Below are 17500 nucleotides of genomic sequence, written 5' to 3'. Positions count from 1 at the left end.
CCCTCCTACTCCCTTTCATCCCTCCCCCACCTGGCTCCCTTCCTTCTCAGCCTCCCCCCACAGGCAAACTGCAAGCCCTACTTACGCCTCACCAGCCTCCAGCCTGCACCCTTGCTCCCGTTCAACATTCGTCCTCTCCGCACTGGGGGAAGCGTCAGGCACGCGCTACCATCCGCCTCTTGTGCCTTTGTCCCCGTACCCCTGCACCTTCTTTCTATCCAAATAATCATCCGACGCCCTCTCGAATGCCTCGATTCTACCTGCCTCCGCCACGCTTGCAGGCAGTCACGGCCTTCCGCACCTCAACCGCCCGTTGCGTCCACAAGCTTTTTCTCACCTCGCATTTGCTTCTTTGGCAACTCACTTTCAATCTGTGGGGCCCTCTCGCTCTTGATCCTTTTACCAGCGGGCACAGAGCTTCTTCCCTCTCTACTCTGCCCTGCCTTCAACTTAGGGAAAGCTCGCCCCGAGGCACAAGGGCGGCCCGACGTGCATGCGTCCGCGCCGATCACAGGCCGCCGAGCCCAGCTTCCCGAGCAGGCTCCACTCGAATGGCCCAGCAACGCCGGGGTAGCTGAATGTGCTGGCCGACCGGCCTGGCTACCTTCTCCCTGCCCGCAAACGAGCCGGGGCACGCGGACCACGCGGACAGCAGCAGCAGCAGCAGCAGCAGCAGCAAAAAGATTGCGCCTCCGTTGTGTGGCAGAGTGAATGTGGAGAGTGGTGACGTGAGCAGCCTCTGCTGGCAGCAAAAGCCTACTGCACCTGGTATTCCCAGGCGGTCTCCCATCCAAGTACTAACCAGGCCTGAGTCTGCTTAGCTTCCGAGATCAGACGAGATCGGGTGTTTTCAGACTAGTATGGCCGTAGGCACTTGCCGCCTGCCTTTCTGGCTAATTCAAGCCTCTCAGTCCAGCCCCTTCTTCTTTACCGCGGGTTTTCTTTTTTTTTCTCTCTCTCTCTCTCTCTTCTTCTTTCCCTCCTACTCCCTTTCATCCCTCCCCCACCTGGCTCCCTTCCTTCTCAGCCTCCCCCCACAGGCAAACTGCAAGCCCTACTTACGCCTCACCAGCCTCCAGCCTGCACCCTTGCTCCCGTTCAACATTCGTCCTCTCCGCACTGGGGGAAGCGTCAGGCACGCGCTACCATCCGCCTCTTGTGCCTTTGTCCCCGTACCCCTGCACCTTCTTTCTATCCAAATAATCATCCGACGCCCTCTCGAATGCCTCGATTCTACCTGCCTCCGCCACGCTTGCAGGCAGTCACGGCCTTCCGCACCTCAACCGCCCGTTGCGTCCACAAGCTTTTTCTCACCTCGCATTTGCTTCTTTGGCAACTCACTTTCAATCTGTGGGGCCCTCTCGCTCTTGATCCTTTTACCAGCGGGCACAGAGCTTCTTCCCTCTCTACTCTGCCCTGCCTTCAACTTAGGGAAAGCTCGCCCCGAGGCACAAGGGCGGCCCGACGTGCATGCGTCCGCGCCGATCACAGGCCGCCGAGCCCAGCTTCCCGAGCAGGCTCCACTCGAATGGCCCAGCAACGCCGGGGTAGCTGAATGTGCTGGCCGACCGGCCTGGCTACCTTCTCCCTGCCCGCAAACGAGCCGGGGCACGCGGACCACGCGGACAGCAGCAGCAGCAGCAGCAGCAGCAGCAGCAAAAAGATTGCGCCTCCGTTGTGTGGCAGAGTGAATGTGGAGAGTGGTGACGTGAGCAGCCTCTGCTGGCAGCAAAAGCCTACTGCACCTGGTATTCCCAGGCGGTCTCCCATCCAAGTACTAACCAGGCCTGAGTCTGCTTAGCTTCCGAGATCAGACGAGATCGGGCGTTTTCAGACTAGTATGGCCGTAGGCACTTGCCGCCTGCCTTTCTGGCTAATTCAAGCCTCTCAGTCCAGCCCCTTCTTCTTTACCGCGGGTTTTCTTTTTTTTTCTCTCTCTCTCTCTCTCTCTTCTTCTTTCCCTCCTACTCCCTTTCATCCCTCCCCCACCTGGCTCCCTTCCTTCTCAGCCTCCCCCCACAGGCAAACTGCAAGCCCTACTTACGCCTCACCAGCCTCCAGCCTGCACCCTTGCTCCCGTTCAACATTCGTCCTCTCCGCACTGGGGGAAGCGTCAGGCACGCGCTACCATCCGCCTCTTGTGCCTTTGTCCCCGTACCCCTGCACCTTCTTTCTATCCAAATAATCATCCGACGCCCTCTCGAATGCCTCGATTCTACCTGCCTCCGCCACGCTTGCAGGCAGTCACGGCCTTCCGCACCTCAACCGCCCGTTGCGTCCACAAGCTTTTTCTCACCTCGCATTTGCTTCTTTGGCAACTCACTTTCAATCTGTGGGGCCCTCTCGCTCTTGATCCTTTTACCAGCGGGCACAGAGCTTCTTCCCTCTCTACTCTGCCCTGCCTTCAACTTAGGGAAAGCTCGCCCCGAGGCACAAGGGCGGCCCGACGTGCATGCGTCCGCGCCGATCACAGGCCGCCGAGCCCAGCTTCCCGAGCAGGCTCCACTCGAATGGCCCAGCAACGCCGGGGTAGCTGAATGTGCTGGCCGACCGGCCTGGCTACCTTCTCCCTGCCCGCAAACGAGCCGGGGCACGCGGACCACGCGGACAGCAGCAGCAGCAGCAGCAGCAGCAGCAAAAAGATTGCGCCTCCGTTGTGTGGCAGAGTGAATGTGGAGAGTGGTGACGTGAGCAGCCTCTGCTGGCAGCAAAAGCCTACTGCACCTGGTATTCCCAGGCGGTCTCCCATCCAAGTACTCACCAGGCCTGAGTCTGCTTAGCTTCCGAGATCAGACGAGATCGGGCGTTTTCAGACTAGTATGGCCGTAGGCACTTGCCGCCTGCCTTTCTGGCTAATTCAAGCCTCTCAGTCCAGCCCCTTCTTCTTTACCGCGGGTTTTCTTTTTTTTTCTCTCTCTCTCTCTCTCTTCTTCTTTCCCTCCTACTCCCTTTCATCCCTCCCCCACCTGGCTCCCTTCCTTCTCAGCCTCCCCCCACAGGCAAACTGCAAGCCCTACTTACGCCTCACCAGCCTCCAGCCTGCACCCTTGCTCCCGTTCAACATTCGTCCTCTCCGCACTGGGGGAAGCGTCAGGCACGCGCTACCATCCGCCTCTTGTGCCTTTGTCCCCGTACCCCTGCACCTTCTTTCTATCCAAATAATCATCCGACGCCCTCTCGAATGCCTCGATTCTACCTGCCTCCGCCACGCTTGCAGGCAGTCACGGCCTTCCGCACCTCAACCGCCCGTTGCGTCCACAAGCTTTTTCTCACCTCGCATTTGCTTCTTTGGCAACTCACTTTCAATCTGTGGGGCCCTCTCGCTCTTGATCCTTTTACCAGCGGGCACAGAGCTTCTTCCCTCTCTACTCTGCCCTGCCTTCAACTTAGGGAAAGCTCGCCCCGAGGCACAAGGGCGGCCCGACGTGCATGCGTCCGCGCCGATCACAGGCCGCCGAGCCCAGCTTCCCGAGCAGGCTCCACTCGAATGGCCCAGCAACGCCGGGGTAGCTGAATGTGCTGGCCGACCGGCCTGGCTACCTTCTCCCTGCCCGCAAACGAGCCGGGGCACGCGGACCACGCGGACAGCAGCAGCAGCAGCAGCAGCAGCAGCAGCAAAAAGATTGCGCCTCCGTTGTGTGGCAGAGTGAATGTGGAGAGTGGTGACGTGAGCAGCCTCTGCTGGCAGCAAAAGCCTACTGCACCTGGTATTCCCAGGCGGTCTCCCATCCAAGTACTAACCAGGCCTGAGTCTGCTTAGCTTCCGAGATCAGACGAGATCGGGCGTTTTCAGACTAGTATGGCCGTAGGCACTTGCCGCCTGCCTTTCTGGCTAATTCAAGCCTCTCAGTCCAGCCCCTTCTTCTTTACCGCGGGTTTTCTTTTTTTTTCTCTCTCTCTCTCTCTCTTCTTCTTTCCCTCCTACTCCCTTTCATCCCTCCCCCACCTGGCTCCCTTCCTTCTCAGCCTCCCCCCACAGGCAAACTGCAAGCCCTACTTACGCCTCACCAGCCTCCAGCCTGCACCCTTGCTCCCGTTCAACATTCGTCCTCTCCGCACTGGGGGAAGCGTCAGGCACGCGCTACCATCCGCCTCTTGTGCCTTTGTCCCCGTACCCCTGCACCTTCTTTCTATCCAAATAATCATCCGACGCCCTCTCGAATGCCTCGATTCTACCTGCCTCCGCCACGCTTGCAGGCAGTCACGGCCTTCCGCACCTCAACCGCCCGTTGCGTCCACAAGCTTTTTCTCACCTCGCATTTGCTTCTTTGGCAACTCACTTTCAATCTGTGGGGCCCTCTCGCTCTTGATCCTTTTACCAGCGGGCACAGAGCTTCTTCCCTCTCTACTCTGCCCTGCCTTCAACTTAGGGAAAGCTCGCCCCGAGGCACAAGGGCGGCCCGACGTGCATGCGTCCGCGCCGATCACAGGCCGCCGAGCCCAGCTTCCCGAGCAGGCTCCACTCGAATGGCCCAGCAACGCCGGGGTAGCTGAATGTGCTGGCCGACCGGCCTGGCTACCTTCTCCCTGCCCGCAAACGAGCCGGGGCACGCGGACCACGCGGACAGCAGCAGCAGCAGCAGCAGCAGCAGCAGCAAAAAGATTGCGCCTCCGTTGTGTGGCAGAGTGAATGTGGAGAGTGGTGACGTGAGCAGCCTCTGCTGGCAGCAAAAGCCTACTGCACCTGGTATTCCCAGGCGGTCTCCCATCCAAGTACTAACCAGGCCTGAGTCTGCTTAGCTTCCGAGATCAGACGAGATCGGGCGTTTTCAGACTAGTATGGCCGTAGGCACTTGCCGCCTGCCTTTCTGGCTAATTCAAGCCTCTCAGTCCAGCCCCTTCTTCTTTACCGCGGGTTTTCTTTTTTTTTCTCTCTCTCTCTCTCTCTCTTCTTCTTTCCCTCCTACTCCCTTTCATCCCTCCCCCACCTGGCTCCCTTCCTTCTCAGCCTCCCCCCACAGGCAAACTGCAAGCCCTACTTACGCCTCACCAGCCTCCAGCCTGCACCCTTGCTCCCGTTCAACATTCGTCCTCTCCGCACTGGGGGAAGCGTCAGGCACGCGCTACCATCCGCCTCTTGTGCCTTTGTCCCCGTACCCCTGCACCTTCTTTCTATCCAAATAATCATCCGACGCCCTCTCGAATGCCTCGATTCTACCTGCCTCCGCCACGCTTGCAGGCAGTCACGGCCTTCCGCACCTCAACCGCCCGTTGCGTCCACAAGCTTTTTCTCACCTCGCATTTGCTTCTTTGGCAACTCACTTTCAATCTGTGGGGCCCTCTCGCTCTTGATCCTTTTACCAGCGGGCACAGAGCTTCTTCCCTCTCTACTCTGCCCTGCCTTCAACTTAGGGAAAGCTCGCCCCGAGGCACAAGGGCGGCCCGACGTGCATGCGTCCGCGCCGATCACAGGCCGCCGAGCCCAGCTTCCCGAGCAGGCTCCACTCGAATGGCCCAGCAACGCCGGGGTAGCTGAATGTGCTGGCCGACCGGCCTGGCTACCTTCTCCCTGCCCGCAAACGAGCCGGGGCACGCGGACCACGCGGACAGCAGCAGCAGCAGCAGCAGCAAAAAGATTGCGCCTCCGTTGTGTGGCAGAGTGAATGTGGAGAGTGGTGACGTGAGCAGCCTCTGCTGGCAGCAAAAGCCTACTGCACCTGGTATTCCCAGGCGGTCTCCCATCCAAGTACTCACCAGGCCTGAGTCTGCTTAGCTTCCGAGATCAGACGAGATCGGGCGTTTTCAGACTAGTATGGCCGTAGGCACTTGCCGCCTGCCTTTCTGGCTAATTCAAGCCTCTCAGTCCAGCCCCTTCTTCTTTACCGCGGGTTTTCTTTTTTTTTCTCTCTCTCTCTCTCTCTTCTTCTTTCCCTCCTACTCCCTTTCATCCCTCCCCCACCTGGCTCCCTTCCTTCTCAGCCTCCCCCCACAGGCAAACTGCAAGCCCTACTTACGCCTCACCAGCCTCCAGCCTGCACCCTTGCTCCCGTTCAACATTCGTCCTCTCCGCACTGGGGGAAGCGTCAGGCACGCGCTACCATCCGCCTCTTGTGCCTTTGTCCCCGTACCCCTGCACCTTCTTTCTATCCAAATAATCATCCGACGCCCTCTCGAATGCCTCGATTCTACCTGCCTCCGCCACGCTTGCAGGCAGTCACGGCCTTCCGCACCTCAACCGCCCGTTGCGTCCACAAGCTTTTTCTCACCTCGCATTTGCTTCTTTGGCAACTCACTTTCAATCTGTGGGGCCCTCTCGCTCTTGATCCTTTTACCAGCGGGCACAGAGCTTCTTCCCTCTCTACTCTGCCCTGCCTTCAACTTAGGGAAAGCTCGCCCCGAGGCACAAGGGCGGCCCGACGTGCATGCGTCCGCGCCGATCACAGGCCGCCGAGCCCAGCTTCCCGAGCAGGCTCCACTCGAATGGCCCAGCAACGCCGGGGTAGCTGAATGTGCTGGCCGACCGGCCTGGCTACCTTCTCCCTGCCCGCAAACGAGCCGGGGCATGCGGACCACGCGGACAGCAGCAGCAGCAGCAGCAGCAGCAGCAAAAAGATTGCGCCTCCGTTGTGTGGCAGAGTGAATGTGGAGAGTGGTGACGTGAGCAGCCTCTGCTGGCAGCAAAAGCCTACTGCACCTGGTATTCCCAGGCGGTCTCCCATCCAAGTACTAACCAGGCCTGAGTCTGCTTAGCTTCCGAGATCAGACGAGATCGGGCGTTTTCAGACTAGTATGGCCGTAGGCACTTGCCGCCTGCCTTTCTGGCTAATTCAAGCCTCTCAGTCCAGCCCCTTCTTCTTTACCGTGGGTTTTCTTTTTTTTTCTCTCTCTCTCTCTCTCTTCTTCTTTCCCTCCTACTCCCTTTCATCCCTCCCCCACCTGGCTCCCTTCCTTCTCAGCCTCCCCCCACAGGCAAACTGCAAGCCCTACTTACGCCTCACCAGCCTCCAGCCTGCACCCTTGCTCCCGTTCAACATTCGTCCTCTCCGCACTGGGGGAAGCGTCAGGCACGCGCTACCATCCGCCTCTTGTGCCTTTGTCCCCGTACCCCTGCACCTTCTTTCTATCCAAATAATCATCCGACGCCCTCTCGAATGCCTCGATTCTACCTGCCTCCGCCACGCTTGCAGGCAGTCACGGCCTTCCGCACCTCAACCGCCCGTTGCGTCCACAAGCTTTTTCTCACCTCGCATTTGCTTCTTTGGCAACTCACTTTCAATCTGTGGGGCCCTCTCGCTCTTGATCCTTTTACCAGCGGGCACAGAGCTTCTTCCCTCTCTACTCTGCCCTGCCTTCAACTTAGGGAAAGCTCGCCCCGAGGCACAAGGGCGGCCCGACGTGCATGCGTCCGCGCCGATCACAGGCCGCCGAGCCCAGCTTCCCGAGCAGGCTCCACTCGAATGGCCCAGCAACGCCGGGGTAGCTGAATGTGCTGGCCGACCGGCCTGGCTACCTTCTCCCTGCCCGCAAACGAGCCGGGGCACGCGGACCACGCGGACAGCAGCAGCAGCAGCAGCAGCAGCAGCAAAAAGATTGCGCCTCCGTTGTGTGGCAGAGTGAATGTGGAGAGTGGTGACGTGAGCAGCCTCTGCTGGCAGCAAAAGCCTACTGCACCTGGTATTCCCAGGCGGTCTCCCATCCAAGTACTAACCAGGCCTGAGTCTGCTTAGCTTCCGAGATCAGACGAGATCGGGTGTTTTCAGACTAGTATGGCCGTAGGCACTTGCCGCCTGCCTTTCTGGCTAATTCAAGCCTCTCAGTCCAGCCCCTTCTTCTTTACCGCGGGTTTTCTTTTTTTTTCTCTCTCTCTCTCTCTCTTCTTCTTTCCCTCCTACTCCCTTTCATCCCTCCCCCACCTGGCTCCCTTCCTTCTCAGCCTCCCCCCACAGGCAAACTGCAAGCCCTACTTACGCCTCACCAGCCTCCAGCCTGCACCCTTGCTCCCGTTCAACATTCGTCCTCTCCGCACTGGGGGAAGCGTCAGGCACGCGCTACCATCCGCCTCTTGTGCCTTTGTCCCCGTACCCCTGCACCTTCTTTCTATCCAAATAATCATCCGACGCCCTCTCGAATGCCTCGATTCTACCTGCCTCCGCCACGCTTGCAGGCAGTCACGGCCTTCCGCACCTCAACCGCCCGTTGCGTCCACAAGCTTTTTCTCACCTCGCATTTGCTTCTTTGGCAACTCACTTTCAATCTGTGGGGCCCTCTCGCTCTTGATCCTTTTACCAGCGGGCACAGAGCTTCTTCCCTCTCTACTCTGCCCTGCCTTCAACTTAGGGAAAGCTCGCCCCGAGGCACAAGGGCGGCCCGACTTGCATGCGTCCGCGCCGATCACAGGCCGCCGAGCCCAGCTTCCCGAGCAGGCTCCACTTGAATGGCCCAGCAACGCCGGGGTAGCTGAATGTGCTGGCCGACCGGCCTGGCTACCTTCTCCCTGCCCGCAAACGAGCCGGGGCACGCGGACCACGCGGACAGCAGCAGCAGCAGCAGCAGCAGCAAAAAGATTGCGCCTCCGTTGTGTGGCAGAGTGAATGTGGAGAGTGGTGACGTGAGCAGCCTCTGCTGGCAGCAAAAGCCTACTGCACCTGGTATTCCCAGGCGGTCTCCCATCCAAGTACTAACCAGGCCTGAGTCTGCTTAGCTTCCGAGATCAGACGAGATCGGGCGTTTTCAGACTAGTATGGCCGTAGGCACTTGCCGCCTGCCTTTCTGGCTAATTCAAGCCTCTCAGTCCAGCCCCTTCTTCTTTACCGCGGGTTTTCTTTTTTTTTCTCTCTCTCTCTCTCTCTTCTTCTTTCCCTCCTACTCCCTTTCATCCCTCCCCCACCTGGCTCCCTTCCTTCTCAGCCTCCCCCCACAGGCAAACTGCAAGCCCTACTTACGCCTCACCAGCCTCCAGCCTGCACCCTTGCTCCCGTTCAACATTCGTCCTCTCCGCACTGGGGGAAGCGTCAGGCACGCGCTACCATCCGCCTCTTGTGCCTTTGTCCCCGTACCCCTGCACCTTCTTTCTATCCAAATAATCATCCGACGCCCTCTCGAATGCCTCGATTCTACCTGCCTCCGCCACGCTTGCAGGCAGTCACGGCCTTCCGCACCTCAACCGCCCGTTGCGTCCACAAGCTTTTTCTCACCTCGCATTTGCTTCTTTGGCAACTCACTTTCAATCTGTGGGGCCCTCTCGCTCTTGATCCTTTTACCAGCGGGCACAGAGCTTCTTCCCTCTCTACTCTGCCCTGCCTTCAACTTAGGGAAAGCTCGCCCCGAGGCACAAGGGCGGCCCGACGTGCATGCGTCCGCGCCGATCACAGGCCGCCGAGCCCAGCTTCCCGAGCAGGCTCCACTCGAATGGCCCAGCAACGCCGGGGTAGCTGAATGTGCTGGCCGACCGGCCTGGCTACCTTCTCCCTGCCCGCAAACGAGCCGGGGCACGCGGACCACGCGGACAGCAGCAGCAGCAGCAGCAGCAGCAGCAAAAAGATTGCGCCTCCGTTGTGTGGCAGAGTGAATGTGGAGAGTGGTGACGTGAGCAGCCTCTGCTGGCAGCAAAAGCCTACTGCACCTGGTATTCCCAGGCGGTCTCCCATCCAAGTACTCACCAGGCCTGAGTCTGCTTAGCTTCCGAGATCAGACGAGATCGGGCGTTTTCAGACTAGTATGGCCGTAGGCACTTGCCGCCTGCCTTTCTGGCTAATTCAAGCCTCTCAGTCCAGCCCCTTCTTCTTTACCGCGGGTTTTCTTTTTTTTTCTCTCTCTCTCTCTCTCTTCTTCTTTCCCTCCTACTCCCTTTCATCCCTCCCCCACCTGGCTCCCTTCCTTCTCAGCCTCCCCCCACAGGCAAACTGCAAGCCCTACTTACGCCTCACCAGCCTCCAGCCTGCACCCTTGCTCCCGTTCAACATTCGTCCTCTCCGCACTGGGGGAAGCGTCAGGCACGCGCTACCATCCGCCTCTTGTGCCTTTGTCCCCGTACCCCTGCACCTTCTTTCTATCCAAATAATCATCCGACGCCCTCTCGAATGCCTCGATTCTACCTGCCTCCGCCACGCTTGCAGGCAGTCACGGCCTTCCGCACCTCAACCGCCCGTTGCGTCCACAAGCTTTTTCTCACCTCGCATTTGCTTCTTTGGCAACTCACTTTCAATCTGTGGGGCCCTCTCGCTCTTGATCCTTTTACCAGCGGGCACAGAGCTTCTTCCCTCTCTACTCTGCCCTGCCTTCAACTTAGGGAAAGCTCGCCCCGAGGCACAAGGGCGGCCCGACGTGCATGCGTCCGCGCCGATCACAGGCCGCCGAGCCCAGCTTCCCGAGCAGGCTCCACTCGAATGGCCCAGCAACGCCGGGGTAGCTGAATGTGCTGGCCGACCGGCCTGGCTACCTTCTCCCTGCCCGCAAACGAGCCGGGGCACGCGGACCACGCGGACAGCAGCAGCAGCAGCAGCAGCAGCAGCAGCAAAAAGATTGCGCCTCCGTTGTGTGGCAGAGTGAATGTGGAGAGTGGTGACGTGAGCAGCCTCTGCTGGCAGCAAAAGCCTACTGCACCTGGTATTCCCAGGCGGTCTCCCATCCAAGTACTAACCAGGCCTGAGTCTGCTTAGCTTCCGAGATCAGACGAGATCGGGCGTTTTCAGACTAGTATGGCCGTAGGCACTTGCCGCCTGCCTTTCTGGCTAATTCAAGCCTCTCAGTCCAGCCCCTTCTTCTTTACCGCGGGTTTTCTTTTTTTTTCTCTCTCTCTCTCTCTCTTCTTCTTTCCCTCCTACTCCCTTTCATCCCTCCCCCACCTGGCTCCCTTCCTTCTCAGCCTCCCCCCACAGGCAAACTGCAAGCCCTACTTACGCCTCACCAGCCTCCAGCCTGCACCCTTGCTCCCGTTCAACATTCGTCCTCTCCGCACTGGGGGAAGCGTCAGGCACGCGCTACCATCCGCCTCTTGTGCCTTTGTCCCCGTACCCCTGCACCTTCTTTCTATCCAAATAATCATCCGACGCCCTCTCGAATGCCTCGATTCTACCTGCCTCCGCCACGCTTGCAGGCAGTCACGGCCTTCCGCACCTCAACCGCCCGTTGCGTCCACAAGCTTTTTCTCACCTCGCATTTGCTTCTTTGGCAACTCACTTTCAATCTGTGGGGCCCTCTCGCTCTTGATCCTTTTACCAGCGGGCACAGAGCTTCTTCCCTCTCTACTCTGCCCTGCCTTCAACTTAGGGAAAGCTCGCCCCGAGGCACAAGGGCGGCCCGACGTGCATGCGTCCGCGCCGATCACAGGCCGCCGAGCCCAGCTTCCCGAGCAGGCTCCACTCGAATGGCCCAGCAACGCCGGGGTAGCTGAATGTGCTGGCCGACCGGCCTGGCTACCTTCTCCCTGCCCGCAAACGAGCCGGGGCACGCGGACCACGCGGACAGCAGCAGCAGCAGCAGCAGCAGCAGCAGCAGCAAAAAGATTGCGCCTCCGTTGTGTGGCAGAGTGAATGTGGAGAGTGGTGACGTGAGCAGCCTCTGCTGGCAGCAAAAGCCTACTGCACCTGGTATTCCCAGGCGGTCTCCCATCCAAGTACTAACCAGGCCTGAGTCTGCTTAGCTTCCGAGATCAGACGAGATCGGGCGTTTTCAGACTAGTATGGCCGTAGGCACTTGCCGCCTGCCTTTCTGGCTAATTCAAGCCTCTCAGTCCAGCCCCTTCTTCTTTACCGCGGGTTTTCTTTTTTTTTCTCTCTCTCTCTCTCTCTTCTTCTCCTCCTACTCCCTTTCATCCCTCCCCCACCTGGCTCCCTTCCTTCTCAGCCTCCCCCCACAGGCAAACTGCAAGCCCTACTTACGCCTCACCAGCCTCCAGCCTGCACCCTTGCTCCCGTTCAACATTCGTCCTCTCCGCACTGGGGGAAGCGTCAGGCACGCGCTACCATCCGCCTCTTGTGCCTTTGTCCCCGTACCCCTGCACCTTCTTTCTATCCAAATAATCATCCGACGCCCTCTCGAATGCCTCGATTCTACCTGCCTCCGCCACGCTTGCAGGCAGTCACGGCCTTCCGCACCTCAACCGCCCGTTGCGTCCACAAGCTTTTTCTCACCTCGCATTTGCTTCTTTGGCAACTCACTTTCAATCTGTGGGGCCCTCTCGCTCTTGATCCTTTTACCAGCGGGCACAGAGCTTCTTCCCTCTCTACTCTGCCCTGCCTTCAACTTAGGGAAAGCTCGCCCCGAGGCACAAGGGCGGCCCGACGTGCATGCGTCCGCGCCGATCACAGGCCGCCGAGCCCAGCTTCCCGAGCAGGCTCCACTCGAATGGCCCAGCAACGCCGGGGTAGCTGAATGTGCTGGCCGACCGGCCTGGCTACCTTCTCCCTGCCCGCAAACGAGCCGGGGCACGCGGACCACGCGGACAGCAGCAGCAGCAGCAGCAGCAGCAGCAGCAAAAAGATTGCGCCTCCGTTGTGTGGCAGAGTGAATGTGGAGAGTGGTGACGTGAGCAGCCTCTGCTGGCAGCAAAAGCCTACTGCACCTGGTATTCCCAGGCGGTCTCCCATCCAAGTACTCACCAGGCCTGAGTCTGCTTAGCTTCCGAGATCAGACGAGATCGGGCGTTTTCAGACTAGTATGGCCGTAGGCACTTGCCGCCTGCCTTTCTGGCTAATTCAAGCCTCTCAGTCCAGCCCCTTCTTCTTTACCGCGGGTTTTCTTTTTTTTTCTCTCTCTCTCTCTCTCTTCTTCTTTCCCTCCTACTCCCTTTCATCCCTCCCCCACCTGGCTCCCTTCCTTCTCAGCCTCCCCCCACAGGCAAACTGCAAGCCCTACTTACGCCTCACCAGCCTCCAGCCTGCACCCTTGCTCCCGTTCAACATTCGTCCTCTCCGCACTGGGGGAAGCGTCAGGCACGCGCTACCATCCGCCTCTTGTGCCTTTGTCCCCGTACCCCTGCACCTTCTTTCTATCCAAATAATCATCCGACGCCCTCTCGAATGCCTCGATTCTACCTGCCTCCGCCACGCTTGCAGGCAGTCACGGCCTTCCGCACCTCAACCGCCCGTTGCGTCCACAAGCTTTTTCTCACCTCGCATTTGCTTCTTTGGCAACTCACTTTCAATCTGTGGGGCCCTCTCGCTCTTGATCCTTTTACCAGCGGGCACAGAGCTTCTTCCCTCTCTACTCTGCCCTGCCTTCAACTTAGGGAAAGCTCGCCCCGAGGCACAAGGGCGGCCCGACGTGCATGCGTCCGCGCCGATCACAGGCCGCCGAGCCCAGCTTCCCGAGCAGGCTCCACTCGAATGGCCCAGCAACGCCGGGGTAGCTGAATGTGCTGGCCGACCGGCCTGGCTACCTTCTCCCTGCCCGCAAACGAGCCGGGGCACGCGGACCACGCGGACAGCAGCAGCAGCAGCAGCAGCAGCAGCAAAAAGATTGCGCCTCCGTTGTGTGGCAGAGTGAATGTGGAGAGTGGTGACGTGAGCAGCCTCTGCTGGCAGCAAAAGCCTACTGCACCTGGTATTCCCAGGCGGTCTCCCATCCAAGTACTAACCAGGCCTGAGTCTGCTTAGCTTCCGAGATCAGACGAGATCGGGCGTTTTCAGACTAGTATGGCCGTAGGCACTTGCCGCCTGCCTTTCTGGCTAATTCAAGCCTCTCAGTCCAGCCCCTTCTTCTTTACCGCGGGTTTTCTTTTTTTTTCTCTCTCTCTCTCTCTCTTCTTCTTTCCCTCCTACTCCCTTTCATCCCTCCCCCACCTGGCTCCCTTCCTTCTCAGCCTCCCCCCACAGGCAAACTGCAAGCCCTACTTACGCCTCACCAGCCTCCAGCCTGCACCCTTGCTCCCGTTCAACATTCGTCCTCTCCGCACTGGGGGAAGCGTCAGGCACGCGCTACCATCCGCCTCTTGTGCCTTTGTCCCCGTACCCCTGCACCTTCTTTCTATCCAAATAATCATCCGACGCCCTCTCGAATGCCTCGATTCTACCTGCCTCCGCCACGCTTGCAGGCAGTCACGGCCTTCCGCACCTCAACCGCCCGTTGCGTCCACAAGCTTTTTCTCACCTCGCATTTGCTTCTTTGGCAACTCACTTTCAATCTGTGGGGCCCTCTCGCTCTTGATCCTTTTACCAGCGGGCACAGAGCTTCTTCCCTCTCTACTCTGCCCTGCCTTCAACTTAGGGAAAGCTCGCCCCGAGGCACAAGGGCGGCCCGACGTGCATGCGTCCGCGCCGATCACAGGCCGCCGAGCCCAGCTTCCCGAGCAGGCTCCACTCGAATGGCCCAGCAACGCCGGGGTAGCTGAATGTGCTGGCCGACCGGCCTGGCTACCTTCTCCCTGCCCGCAAACGAGCCGGGGCACGCGGACCACGCGGACAGCAGCAGCAGCAGCAGCAGCAGCAGCAGCAAAAAGATTGCGCCTCCGTTGTGTGGCAGAGTGAATGTGGAGAGTGGTGACGTGAGCAGCCTCTGCTGGCAGCAAAAGCCTACTGCACCTGGTATTCCCAGGCGGTCTCCCATCCAAGTACTAACCAGGCCTGAGTCTGCTTAGCTTCCGAGATCAGACGAGATCGGGCGTTTTCAGACTAGTATGGCCGTAGGCACTTGCCGCCTGCCTTTCTGGCTAATTCAAGCCTCTCAGTCCAGCCCCTTCTTCTTTACCGCGGGTTTTCTTTTTTTTTCTCTCTCTCTCTCTCTCTTCTTCTTTCCCTCCTACTCCCTTTCATCCCTCCCCCACCTGGCTCCCTTCCTTCTCAGCCTCCCCCACAGGCAAACTGCAAGCCCTACTTACGCCTCACCAGCCTCCAGCCTGCACCCTTGCTCCCGTTCAACATTCGTCCTCTCCGCACTGGGGGAAGCGTCAGGCACGCGCTACCATCCGCCTCTTGTGCCTTTGTCCCCGTACCCCTGCACCTTCTTTCTATCCAAATAATCATCCGACGCCCTCTCGAATGCCTCGATTCTACCTGCCTCCGCCACGCTTGCAGGCAGTCACGGCCTTCCGCACCTCAACCGCCCGTTGCGTCCACAAGCTTTTTCTCACCTCGCATTTGCTTCTTTGGCAACTCACTTTCAATCTGTGGGGCCCTCTCGCTCTTGATCCTTTTACCAGCGGGCACAGAGCTTCTTCCCTCTCTACTCTGCCCTGCCTTCAACTTAGGGAAAGCTCGCCCCGAGGCACAAGGGCGGCCCGACGTGCATGCGTCCGCGCCGATCACAGGCCGCCGAGCCCAGCTTCCCGAGCAGGCTCCACTCGAATGGCCCAGCAACGCCGGGGTAGCTGAATGTGCTGGCCGACCGGCCTGGCTACCTTCTCCCTGCCCGCAAACGAGCCGGGGCACGCGGACCACGCGGACAGCAGCAGCAGCAGCAGCAGCAGCAGCAAAAAGATTGCGCCTCCGTTGTGTGGCAGAGTGAATGTGGAGAGTGGTGACGTGAGCAGCCTCTGCTGGCAGCAAAAGCCTACTGCACCTGGTATTCCCAGGCGGTCTCCCATCCAAGTACTCACCAGGCCTGAGTCTGCTTAGCTTCCGAGATCAGACGAGATCGGGCGTTTTCAGACTAGTATGGCCGTAGGCACTTGCCGCCTGCCTTTCTGGCTAATTCAAGCCTCTCAGTCCAGCCCCTTCTTCTTTACCGCGGGTTTTCTTTTTTTTTCTCTCTCTCTCTCTCTCTTCTTCTTTCCCTCCTACTCCCTTTCATCCCTCCCCCACCTGGCTCCCTTCCTTCTCAGCCTCCCCCCACAGGCAAACTGCAAGCCCTACTTACGCCTCACCAGCCTCCAGCCTGCACCCTTGCTCCCGTTCAACATTCGTCCTCTCCGCACTGGGGGAAGCGTCAGGCACGCGCTACCATCCGCCTCTTGTGCCTTTGTCCCCGTACCCCTGCACCTTCTTTCTATCCAAATAATCATCCGACGCCCTCTCGAATGCCTCGATTCTACCTGCCTCCGCCACGCTTGCAGGCAGTCACGGCCTTCCGCACCTCAACCGCCCGTTGCGTCCACAAGCTTTTTCTCACCTCGCATTTGCTTCTTTGGCAACTCACTTTCAATCTGTGGGGCCCTCTCGCTCTTGATCCTTTTACCAGCGGGCACAGAGCTTCTTCCCTCTCTACTCTGCCCTGCCTTCAACTTAGGGAAAGCTCGCCCCGAGGCACAAGGGCGGCCCGACGTGCATGCGTCCGCGCCGATCACAGGCCGCCGAGCCCAGCTTCCCGAGCAGGCTCCACTCGAATGGCCCAGCAACGCCGGGGTAGCTGAATGTGCTGGCCGACCGGCCTGGCTACCTTCTCCCTGCCCGCAAACGAGCCGGGGCATGCGGACCACGCGGACAGCAGCAGCAGCAGCAGCAGCAGCAGCAAAAAGATTGCGCCTCCGTTGTGTGGCAGAGTGAATGTGGAGAGTGGTGACGTGAGCAGCCTCTGCTGGCAGCAAAAGCCTACTGCACCTGGTATTCCCAGGCGGTCTCCCATCCAAGTACTAACCAGGCCTGAGTCTGCTTAGCTTCCGAGATCAGACGAGATCGGGCGTTTTCAGACTAGTATGGCCGTAGGCACTTGCCGCCTGCCTTTCTGGCTAATTCAAGCCTCTCAGTCCAGCCCCTTCTTCTTTACCGTGGGTTTTCTTTTTTTTTCTCTCTCTCTCTCTCTCTTCTTCTTTCCCTCCTACTCCCTTTCATCCCTCCCCCACCTGGCTCCCTTCCTTCTCAGCCTCCCCCCACAGGCAAACTGCAAGCCCTACTTACGCCTCACCAGCCTCCAGCCTGCACCCTTGCTCCCGTTCAACATTCGTCCTCTCCGCACTGGGGGAAGCGTCAGGCACGCGCTACCATCCGCCTCTTGTGCCTTTGTCCCCGTACCCCTGCACCTTCTTTCTATCCAAATAATCATCCGACGCCCTCTCGAATGCCTCGATTCTACCTGCCTCCGCCACGCTTGCAGGCAGTCACGGCCTTCCGCACCTCAACCGCCCGTTGCGTCCACAAGCTTTTTCTCACCTCGCATTTGCTTCTTTGGCAACTCACTTTCAATCTGTGGGGCCCTCTCGCTCTTGATCCTTTTACCAGCGGGCACAGAGCTTCTTCCCTCTCTACTCTGCCCTGCCTTCAACTTAGGGAAAGCTCGCCCCGAGGCACAAGGGCGGCCCGACGTGCATGCGTCCGCGCCGATCACAGGCCGCCGAGCCCAGCTTCCCGAGCAGGCTCCACTCGAATGGCCCAGCAACGCCGGGGTAGCTGAATGTGCTGGCCGACCGGCCTGGCTACCTTCTCCCTGCCCGCAAACGAGCCGGGGCACGCGGACCACGCGGACAGCAGCAGCAGCAGCAGCAGCAGCAGCAGCAAAAAGATTGCGCCTCCGTTGTGTGGCAGAGTGAATGTGGAGAGTGGTGACGTGAGCAGCCTCTGCTGGCAGCAAAAGCCTACTGCACCTGGTATTCCCAGGCGGTCTCCCATCCAAGTACTAACCAGGCCTGAGTCTGCTTAGCTTCCGAGATCAGACGAGATCGGGCGTTTTCAGACTAGTATGGCCGTAGGCA

General features: G+C 59.3%; 18 non-coding genes across 18 annotated transcripts; all 18 read right to left on the bottom strand.

The window, feature by feature from the left end:
• Window positions 1-753: 753 nt before the first annotated feature.
• On the bottom strand, window positions 754-872 carry LOC144675233 (5S ribosomal RNA). Its single transcript, XR_013574873.1, has one exon. It is a non-coding gene; the product is annotated as a 5S ribosomal RNA (ribosomal RNA).
• An 861-nt stretch (window positions 873-1733) lies between these two features.
• On the bottom strand, window positions 1734-1852 carry LOC144675249 (5S ribosomal RNA). Its single transcript, XR_013574889.1, has one exon. It is a non-coding gene; the product is annotated as a 5S ribosomal RNA (ribosomal RNA).
• Window positions 1853-2712: 860 nt separating this feature from the next.
• On the bottom strand, window positions 2713-2831 carry LOC144675220 (5S ribosomal RNA). Its single transcript, XR_013574863.1, has one exon. It is a non-coding gene; the product is annotated as a 5S ribosomal RNA (ribosomal RNA).
• An 861-nt stretch (window positions 2832-3692) lies between these two features.
• Window positions 3693-3811, bottom strand: LOC144675248 (5S ribosomal RNA). The gene has a single exon (XR_013574888.1). It is a non-coding gene; the product is annotated as a 5S ribosomal RNA (ribosomal RNA).
• An 861-nt stretch (window positions 3812-4672) lies between these two features.
• On the bottom strand, window positions 4673-4791 carry LOC144675247 (5S ribosomal RNA). The gene has a single exon (XR_013574887.1). It is a non-coding gene; the product is annotated as a 5S ribosomal RNA (ribosomal RNA).
• An 854-nt stretch (window positions 4792-5645) lies between these two features.
• Window positions 5646-5764, bottom strand: LOC144675219 (5S ribosomal RNA). The gene has a single exon (XR_013574862.1). It is a non-coding gene; the product is annotated as a 5S ribosomal RNA (ribosomal RNA).
• Window positions 5765-6622: 858 nt separating this feature from the next.
• LOC144675246 (5S ribosomal RNA) lies at window positions 6623-6741 on the bottom strand. Its single transcript, XR_013574886.1, has one exon. It is a non-coding gene; the product is annotated as a 5S ribosomal RNA (ribosomal RNA).
• An 858-nt stretch (window positions 6742-7599) lies between these two features.
• LOC144675121 (5S ribosomal RNA) lies at window positions 7600-7718 on the bottom strand. Its single transcript, XR_013574770.1, has one exon. It is a non-coding gene; the product is annotated as a 5S ribosomal RNA (ribosomal RNA).
• An 855-nt stretch (window positions 7719-8573) lies between these two features.
• Window positions 8574-8692, bottom strand: LOC144675245 (5S ribosomal RNA). The gene has a single exon (XR_013574885.1). It is a non-coding gene; the product is annotated as a 5S ribosomal RNA (ribosomal RNA).
• Window positions 8693-9550: 858 nt separating this feature from the next.
• Window positions 9551-9669, bottom strand: LOC144675218 (5S ribosomal RNA). The gene has a single exon (XR_013574861.1). It is a non-coding gene; the product is annotated as a 5S ribosomal RNA (ribosomal RNA).
• An 861-nt stretch (window positions 9670-10530) lies between these two features.
• On the bottom strand, window positions 10531-10649 carry LOC144675243 (5S ribosomal RNA). The gene has a single exon (XR_013574883.1). It is a non-coding gene; the product is annotated as a 5S ribosomal RNA (ribosomal RNA).
• Window positions 10650-11513: 864 nt separating this feature from the next.
• LOC144675242 (5S ribosomal RNA) lies at window positions 11514-11632 on the bottom strand. Its single transcript, XR_013574882.1, has one exon. It is a non-coding gene; the product is annotated as a 5S ribosomal RNA (ribosomal RNA).
• Window positions 11633-12490: 858 nt separating this feature from the next.
• On the bottom strand, window positions 12491-12609 carry LOC144675217 (5S ribosomal RNA). The gene has a single exon (XR_013574860.1). It is a non-coding gene; the product is annotated as a 5S ribosomal RNA (ribosomal RNA).
• An 858-nt stretch (window positions 12610-13467) lies between these two features.
• Window positions 13468-13586, bottom strand: LOC144675241 (5S ribosomal RNA). The gene has a single exon (XR_013574881.1). It is a non-coding gene; the product is annotated as a 5S ribosomal RNA (ribosomal RNA).
• An 861-nt stretch (window positions 13587-14447) lies between these two features.
• Window positions 14448-14566, bottom strand: LOC144675240 (5S ribosomal RNA). Its single transcript, XR_013574880.1, has one exon. It is a non-coding gene; the product is annotated as a 5S ribosomal RNA (ribosomal RNA).
• Window positions 14567-15423: 857 nt separating this feature from the next.
• Window positions 15424-15542, bottom strand: LOC144675216 (5S ribosomal RNA). The gene has a single exon (XR_013574859.1). It is a non-coding gene; the product is annotated as a 5S ribosomal RNA (ribosomal RNA).
• Window positions 15543-16400: 858 nt separating this feature from the next.
• Window positions 16401-16519, bottom strand: LOC144675239 (5S ribosomal RNA). Its single transcript, XR_013574879.1, has one exon. It is a non-coding gene; the product is annotated as a 5S ribosomal RNA (ribosomal RNA).
• An 861-nt stretch (window positions 16520-17380) lies between these two features.
• LOC144675238 (5S ribosomal RNA) lies at window positions 17381-17499 on the bottom strand. The gene has a single exon (XR_013574878.1). It is a non-coding gene; the product is annotated as a 5S ribosomal RNA (ribosomal RNA).
• Between the last annotated feature and the right edge of the window lies 1 nt (window position 17500).

The sequence above is a fragment of the Cetorhinus maximus genome, unplaced genomic scaffold (assembly GCF_964194155.1).
Source record: "Cetorhinus maximus unplaced genomic scaffold, sCetMax3.hap1.1 HAP1_SCAFFOLD_918, whole genome shotgun sequence".
Classification (NCBI taxonomy): domain Eukaryota; kingdom Metazoa; phylum Chordata; class Chondrichthyes; order Lamniformes; family Cetorhinidae; genus Cetorhinus; species Cetorhinus maximus.
The sequence above is the reverse complement of the archived record's forward strand: the minus strand, read 5'-3'. Positions and strand labels throughout refer to the sequence as shown.